We start from the raw sequence: 8,916 nt of genomic DNA, 5'->3' as shown, positions 1-8,916 counted from the left end.
TCATAATTCCACGTCACGATTCCCTAGGCTAATTTCTCGGGTAGACAAACAAGGGGGAGATGGCTCTAATTCGCCTACTAACTCCCTCTCGGGCTCATAATAGGACACTAGCTCTACCCACCAACCCCCCTCTCGGGTTCGAAGGTCGAAATCCCTAACTCAACACCCAACTACCCCAAAAACATGCATTTTTCCAAGGTGGTCAAGAAATCGGTCAAGGTCATTAAGTACTCATCGTTTTCCGGGTCATCCCACTCCCTCTCTCAAGGGTCGATTTCAAACGCTAGTCTAGAGGCACCCTCCCTCGGTTCTCCCTTTCGGTCTCAACCTAGGTTAGCAATAGGGTCGAATTCCGGGGTATTCAAATCACAACCTAACCAACTCTCGTTGGTGGACAAGGGTCATAAATCGACACTACCCAAAATCAATCCATAAACCCAAATCAATCCTCTAAACTACCCTCACCAATTTCCCCAAATAATTAGCCCTTCATGAGATTCAATTAGTGAAATTACTCATATTGGGTCAAACCGAGTCCTAGTAGAAGACTACTCACTAATCATGGTGCTAAGAGCAATAGAAACAACAAAGATGGTATCTTTATGCATAATCATGATGGAAGCACAAATCCTATTACTAATCATGCAACAATCCAACTTAAATTATAAGAAAAGACAATTTAATTCAAGAGACAATGAAGATTAAACTAAAGGCACAAACTTTAACTCAATAAACTCAAAGACTCAATCTTTAACATGAGAAATTCAAAGATTCAATCTTGTAAACAACAATGGTGAATAGAGAAAAGATGAACAAGAGAGAGAATAACAACAATCTAACATAAACAATTAAGATTAAACTTGAAAGAAAAACAAATGTAAACAAATGAAATTAGGAAGAGAAATTATACCAACTCAATAGCAAAGAAAAGAACTTGGATTGAAATATGGAAGGGTTCTTCAATTCTTCAAATACAACCCAAAATTACTAATTGTAAACTAATGAAAAGAGAAGAACTTGAATGAACAAAAGAAGAATTAAACTAATAATTAAAGAAAGATAACAACTTTTTATTGAATGAAAATAAGAGAGAAGATATGAGGGTTTTACAATATTGAGAGAGAATAAGATGAACTAGTCTAATTTCTAAGGGTAGTAATTGTGTTGAGTAATCCCTTGTGTGTGTTAATGGGTAGTTCTTTTTATACTAATTTATTAATTAATAATACTACTAATTACTACTACTACTACTACTACTACTACTAATAATAATAATAATAATAATAATAATAATAATAATAATAATAATAATAATAATAATAATAATAATAATAATAATAATAATAATAATAATAATAATAATAATCCTAACACACCACACCAACTACACGGCTCCAAAAGCCAAAATCCAATGAAAGCAAAGACAAAAAGGGGGAAAAGGGGGACGCATGAACAAAACGCAGCAAAAGGGGTGTCCTGCCGGCACGCCGGCGGCCGGGGCTTGTGCCGGCAGCGAGGGCAATTGAAGCAAGGGCAGAAAAAGGATGGGTGTGCGTTATGCCGGTAGGCCGGCTGCCGGGGCACCGGTAGAAGATCACAAAAATGATGCGAGGTAGTTGATTTGGTGCGTTTTGCCGGCTAGACGGCTGCCGGTCCCTATACCGGTAGCGAGGCCATCACAAAAAGGAGGAAAAATGGGTGTGTTCTGCCGGTAGGGGATGTCGACTGCCGGGGCACCGGCATGGAGCACAAAGCTTCATAAAAGCTCGGTTTCGATTTGAGTGGGCCAACATTCTTCATTCTCGTCTTCAATTCTGTTGTCGCTTTGATTCCGAGTTCATGATGCGAGTTGATGATGGTAACGTTGATAGATACGGGATGCAGGGGCATTATGATGAAGGATGTTGGTGCGTGTTGTTGTTAATGCAGGTGATGAGCGGGAATGAATGATGATGGTGAATGAATGAATGTCGAGATGGGACGGTAATGGTGGTGGATTAAAATGGTGGCGAGGTGGAGCTGAATGGTGAAGATGAAGGTGGTATTTGGTTATGGAAAAATGGAAATGCAGGGGAAGAAGACGATGCAGGAGACAATTAGTTGGTTCATGGAAGGTCAAAGTCAACCTTTGACTTTCCTTTTTCTTGTTTTCATTTGATCCGTTTTTGCTATCAGACCCGTCTCAATTCCGTCTTGATTTATTTTAAATCGAATATCCTCTTTATTATTTCGCCTTACCTACAAATTATTATAAAGTAATATTAATAATAATATTAAATAAATATCTGACTAATTAATAATAAATATGACTACGACGACTAATTGTTACAATTAGTAAATTAAATGAGCTATTTAATCATTAAGCACGCAAAATTGAGTCGGAATAAGGTATAAATGCGGGGTAAAATACAACTAAAATGCTACTTATCAAATCTCCCCACACTTAAACCTTACTCGTCCTCGAGTAAGCTCATTTAAATTAAACTATAACCCTTAATATAGAAGAATAGCTAATCTAATAATATCCGATGAGAGGCAATTAACGGGCCTTCTCCGTCCCTTCAACTCACATTGAAATACAATGAGGTATGCATTCCGATGCAAGGCAAGTGGGGGCTTGCGGAAAATTTCGACACATCCATCATTTAAGCACGAATCAACATATAAGATGCATCACAAAAAGTCAAACCGCTTTCCTCATCTAAGCGGCCGTTTTTTTCTTTCAAAAATCGAATAAAGAGAGTCATTAGCGGAGGATGTCGTCTCCGGGTCTTACCAAGGTGTCAATTCCCTAACTTTAGCTCAAGTAGCCAATATTGACAACACGGGTGCCTAAGAAACAAATTCTAGGCGGGAAAGGGGAAGTACTTCGCTATACTCCCAAGAATGACACGACACACGCAAGATTCGACTCAATATCAAACCCTTGACAAAAAGGAGACCAAAGCCCCACTCTCACGGGTTTCACTAGTCACTCAAATGAAAGAACGGGGTGATTTTTGTGACAAAAAGTAGCCAAAATCACTCTCCTAACTCGACTTGCGAAGCATGTCCGTAATCTAATATGGTACTATATCCAATTTCCGCAAGAGAAATGTAAAATGATGCACATACAAGAGAGACATCCGGGTAGTAATGGGGCTTAGGTTAGGTGAAAAGGGATCGGTGCAAACACCGTTTTATGACATGTGAGGCTATCGGATCGAGTAGTCGTCACATCTAACCAATTCACTAAACTCAACCAATACAAATGAATTCTTCCACAAAATATGGCAAGATTGCCATTTCCAAAAATCATTCAATTCTCTTCAAAACAAACTCAATTTGCAAATTACCAACCCTTTATTTGGCACAAAATATACATTCTTTTCTTTTCGTTTTTCATTTCATTTTTCTCCTTTTCTATTTGTTTTTCCTCTTCATTTTTTTTTTCTTTTCTATTTGATTTTCTTTCTTGCATTTTTCACGACTTGTTCACCTCTTATTAAACAAAAGTAGCCAAAGTTACATTTCACTCATGTGGCATTTCGATCATACACCTCAAGGTGAGTCAAAATTTCAACCCAAATATACTCCACAAAAGAACCACAATGACGAACTACTCAACCAAGGTGAGTTGTTTATGGGATGTAGTTGTTTTGTTGGCTATAGAAACGATATGGTTAAGGCTCAAAATGGGTTAACAAAGGGAAACAAAGACTCAAGGGCATAACAAAGGCTTATTTGGCTATTGTGAGGTTACTTTATTTGAACAAATATTGTCTCAATATACACACCGACACTTCTGCGGTAAGGAATGAGCACCATACTTGTGCGTTTTGACATGACATACCACGTAAGGAGAACTACTCTCATAACCTAAACGGGACCGGTTTGATGGACCGGCCATATGGAGGCTCTATCCTCACATTTTAGTCGCTAGGTCGGTCCTAGGTCAAGTCTCGGGTCCAATACGGTCTCACAAGGTGGTCGCAACTTGGTTGTTAAGCTAGACTTCCGGGTTTTTGCAAGCAAAACCCCTAACATGTATCATCAAGAGGCACGAGCTATCAAGAGGGAAGTGACACGGGCAAAACAAATTATCATCATTGGCAACATATGCCCTCCACATTTAGACCCTTTATGCAAATATTTACAAACAAGATGCAACGTGTATGAAATGTAATTAAACATATGAACAAGCTACGTGAATGCAAGAGTGAACACATATATACATTTCTATTCTAAATGCAAACAATATCTAGTCCTAACAACACACCAACAACACAATCATATCCAAAACGGTTCCCGAAAGGAACACCCACATCAAATATCCCGTCCTCCTCCATGCTTATATATACAAAAAGAAAAGGAAGGATAAAGGAGAAAGGATTGGAAGAATTTTACCAAACGTCTTCTCCGATGCTTGCATGTGTTGTCAATAAAAAAGGTTAGGACAAATGCAATATATATAATATAAACAATGCAATATTTTTGGGATTTTTGAAATTTTTCAATTTTTAAGCATTTTTGAAATTTTCTCAAATTTACAAGTATATATACAAATATAAACAAATATACACAAGGTGGATATTTTCCTCCCCACACTTAAAATTTACATCGTCCTCGATGGAACGAGATATAGGGAAGAAATAAGAAAAATAAAAGGCATGTTTTTGTATTTTTAAATAATAGAATTTCCTCCCCACACTTATTTATTTACATAATTTCCAATGGAAATAAATGTGTGAAGGAAATTCGAAAATTAAATACATGTTTTTGAAGATTTTTGAAATATAAAATTTCCTCCCCACACTTATTTATTTACTATGTTTCAAAAAGGAACAAATGTGTAGAGGAAATTGAAATTAAATGCATATTTTTGGTTTTTCAATTTTTTTTTTCAAAGAAAAGAACATGTTTTTGGGTTTTTAGAAAAAATTATCAAAAGGAAAAAGAAGCATAAAAAGCTTGGGTTGCCTCCCAAGAAGCGCGGTTTTGAGGAAACCGTCAAACCTACAATCAAACACAACAAACAAGTGAGTTATTTAAAAATCCCATCAAAGATCTCATTAACTTATCAAAAGAAGATGACCAATTTTCAACAAAATGGTTATATGCAATGAAGAGCAACAAACATGACAAATGACATACATAAGAGACAAGATGAGTCATAAGCAATTTGTAAGAAAAGGTGAGCACAACAAATGTGTCATACTCACCCAAAGCCTTATCATTTTCTTCCAAAGGCACAAGAGGTAGACTCTTCAAGTCATGCATATCATCACAATCATACTCAACAACCACATATTCAAGTAAAGGGGTAAGAGAAATGAGGTCTAAATGATTGGTAGATGAAAAGAACTCATCATCAACACAAAAGCAAGCCTCAAATTTCTCCAAAAGAGGTTCATTGAGTGGAAACACATCATAACCCCTCACTTGTTCTTCTTCACTAGCCTCATCATCAATGTCAAAGCCAAGTCCATCTTCACTCCTAACAAACTCCATCCTTAAGGAGACACCCTCCCATTTTATCAAGTTTCCAACACTAACATCATCACAAAGAAGGGTGGGTGTTCCAATCTCCTCAACCACAAAGTTCTCATCTAAATCCACAACAAGATTGTTGTAAGTCAAGCCTATAAACTCTTCATCATAAGGCTCATCAACAATCTCAAATTCCTCACAAAGACTCTCAAGCCTTTCATTCTCCAAAGGGGTTTCTACCCTTTTATATTCCTCACAATTCTTATCATTATTTTTCCTTTCTAACTCAAGAATCATCATCTCAACATACTCTCTTCCCAATGACTCATGATCAACCACAAATGATACACACTCCAACTCATTCAAATACAATTGCTCCACAACTTTCTCTTCAAGTAAACAATTTGCCTCAATCAATCCATAATCACATTCAAACATCATAACCTCTACCTCACACCCATTACTAGATAATTTGGAATTCACATGGTGTGGTGTAGGTTGGCATAAGGAGTGTGAAAGTTGTCTTGAAAAATGGTGAGGTGGTTCATAAGAAGTGTTAAAGACATGCAAATCATCAACATCATTCACCATATAATCATCCATGGGGGTTTGGGAAAAAGAAGAGAGACACACATCAATGTTATCTCCAAAACTACCACATGGTTCGCAATTAAATGAAAAGGCTTGCATGTCACACACATTCATCGGAAGAAGGGAAGAATGATAAGAGGGAACATCATGCATATCATTATTAACATCATTTATCACATTCATGTTCACAAGGGGTGAGTATGAATAAGGAAGACAAGCATTTGAGTCATATCCTAAATCACCACAAGATTCATAAGAAGATGTTAACTCATGCATAACATTCACATTCAAGGGAGGTGAAATTTGATTAAGGAGAATGTTTGGCGCATCGTAATGAGGTGGAGAATAAAGTGGTGCACAAGAGGGATCAAAGAAATGCAAGTTATCAACATCACTTATCAAACAATCATTCATTGGGGCTTGGATAGTATAGGAAGGGCACAAGTCAAAACTATCTTCAAAACCACCACATGACACATAATTTGATGAAGAAACATGCATAGAATCCATTGGGTGAAAGGGAGCATGGTATGGTTGAACATTGTGCATATTATCTTCATTATTCATCACATTCATCAACATGGGAGGTGGGGATGCATATAAAGAACAAGCACAAGAATCATTTCCCAAATAACCACATGTATCACAAGAATATGAAAATAAAAATGCATGCACATCATTCTCAATTATGGAGGGAGGGTTAACACGATTTTGTTGAACATTTTGAACATAAGAGGGAGAATCAACCTCAACTTGTGGTTCAATCAATCGTGTCACTCTCTCAAACCCATAATTAGCATCCGTCTTAGCCACTTTCTCAAGCAAAGATCTTGCCTCATCATCACCCAAACTATCAAAGGCACCTCCAGCCGATGCATTTATCAAATCTTTAACGGCATGATGCAAATTGTTAAAGAAAGTTTGTGTGATTAGCCAAATTGGGATCCCATGATGAGGGCAAGCTCTCAAAAGTTCATTTAACCTTTCCCAAGCCTCACTTAAATTCTCAAACTCGCCTTGATGGAAAGTAAAGATCTCATTTCTTAGTTTGGCGGTTTTAGAAGGTGGAAAATATTTGGTAAGAAAGGCTTGGACAAGGTCATCTTAAGTAGAAAAAGTGCTAGGAGGGTGAGAATATAACCATTTCTCAGCTCTATCCCCAAGAGTAAGAGGAAAGAGCATAAGTTTTACAACATGTTCGGACACACCATTCTTCTTCACCAAAATGCATTTTCTATTAAACCTCTCCAAATGGTCCAACACATTCTCATTTGGTAAACCAAGAAACACATCTTTTTGAAAGATTTCAACCCAATCCGGATACAAGTCAATCTCCACATCCTCTCCAATATCAATAGGAGAGGCAAACAAGTTCGGATCGGGTCTACTATAATCACGTAAGGACATGGATGAAGACATTATATAATGCAAGAGACTAAATACAAGACACTAAATGCAAAACTCTAAATGCAAGTGACTAACAACTATAACTAAAGATGCAAGTAAACAAACAACATATTTTTTTCTTTTTCAAATATTCAATTTTTTTTTTTTTTTTCAAAAGCAATAAAATGAGACTAATCCTAAAACTCAACTAAGACTTATATCTAACAAAGCACCATCCCCGGCAACGGCGCCATTTTGATCAGTGGATGTCGTGGTCCCACCAATCAAACAATATTTATAAAAGCTCAATACCAAACTAATGAAATGTAGTAGGGTAAGGAGGTCGGTCCCAAGAGATGGTGGGGTTAGGCTACAAGTCTAATGTTTAGTTTTAGTCTAGTCGGTCGATGAGATTGATGTTGAAAATATTCTAAAAGTAACTAAAACAAGAAATGAATGAATAACTAACAAGTAAACAATGAAAGTAGATATAAAATGACTAGTTAAGGGAGTTAGGGGTATTAAGGGGGTTCATGTATCTAATTGAGTTCTCAATGGGGTTTAAAGATTCATTAATCGACAAAGTATAAGTGTTAAAATGAGGTCTTAATACTCTCTCGAGTCACTAAGTACCCAACCACCCTATTACTCACTCTCGTGACAATAATAAGAAACGGTCTCATCCTAAATGCGCCTAATCAAGTCCCGGGTCTTCTACATCGACTCGATAACAAGGTCAAATAACACTAATCATCATTAGGGTTACACAACACATTAAAGTACCAATTAAGTGACAAATTAACACAAATGACTTAACGATTAAGGATAATAATGACTACCCATTAAATGAAATCCTAATTTAATACACTAATCCCTTCCCCCTAACTAATTATTCTACTCTAACATAATTAAGGACACAATAATTAAGCTACCCACTAATAATAAATATGTAATAAACATAACTAAACTAATAAAGTAACAAACTTGGATTGAATTAACAAGTAAGACTAACATAAATAATGAAATGAAAATGATAAGAACAATAAAAAAGAGATGAGAAAATTATACCATATGAAAGGAGATTGCATAAATGAGATAGATCTATAACTTGAATATAAAAAGATTAAACCTTGAACCGAATTGATGAACTAAATTAATATCTAATTAAACTAATAAGGAGGAGAAATAAGAGGAGGTTTTATTTAGAGACCCACTGTTTTTCTAACTACCCGTCTAAAATCCTCCTTGGCTGCGTCTAAAAAATAAGGGTTCCCCTGCCTACTGTCTTTCTTTCTTTTTATACTCCTTAAACACAAAAGTTAAAAGACAATATTGCCCTCACTTAAACTTGACAAAACGAATGACAATAAGGGCAACATCGTCAATCCCGCTGTTTAAAACTAAAAAACGATGAACTTCATCTAATTATCAAACTTGACAAATCCAAATACGCATCTTCATTTCGCCGGC

General features: G+C 36.4%; 1 non-coding gene across 1 annotated transcript; it reads left to right on the top strand.

The window, feature by feature from the left end:
- The first annotated feature begins 7,003 nt into the window (after positions 1–7,003).
- On the top strand, positions 7,004–7,110 carry LOC141624864 (small nucleolar RNA R71). The gene has a single exon (XR_012534668.1). It is a non-coding gene; the product is annotated as a small nucleolar RNA R71 (small nucleolar RNA).
- The last annotated feature ends 1,806 nt before the right edge of the window (positions 7,111–8,916 follow it).

This window comes from Silene latifolia, chromosome X (assembly GCF_048544455.1).
Source record: "Silene latifolia isolate original U9 population chromosome X, ASM4854445v1, whole genome shotgun sequence".
NCBI lineage: Eukaryota > Viridiplantae > Streptophyta > Magnoliopsida > Caryophyllales > Caryophyllaceae > Silene > Silene latifolia.
This window is presented reverse-complemented; position numbering and strand designations above follow the sequence as displayed.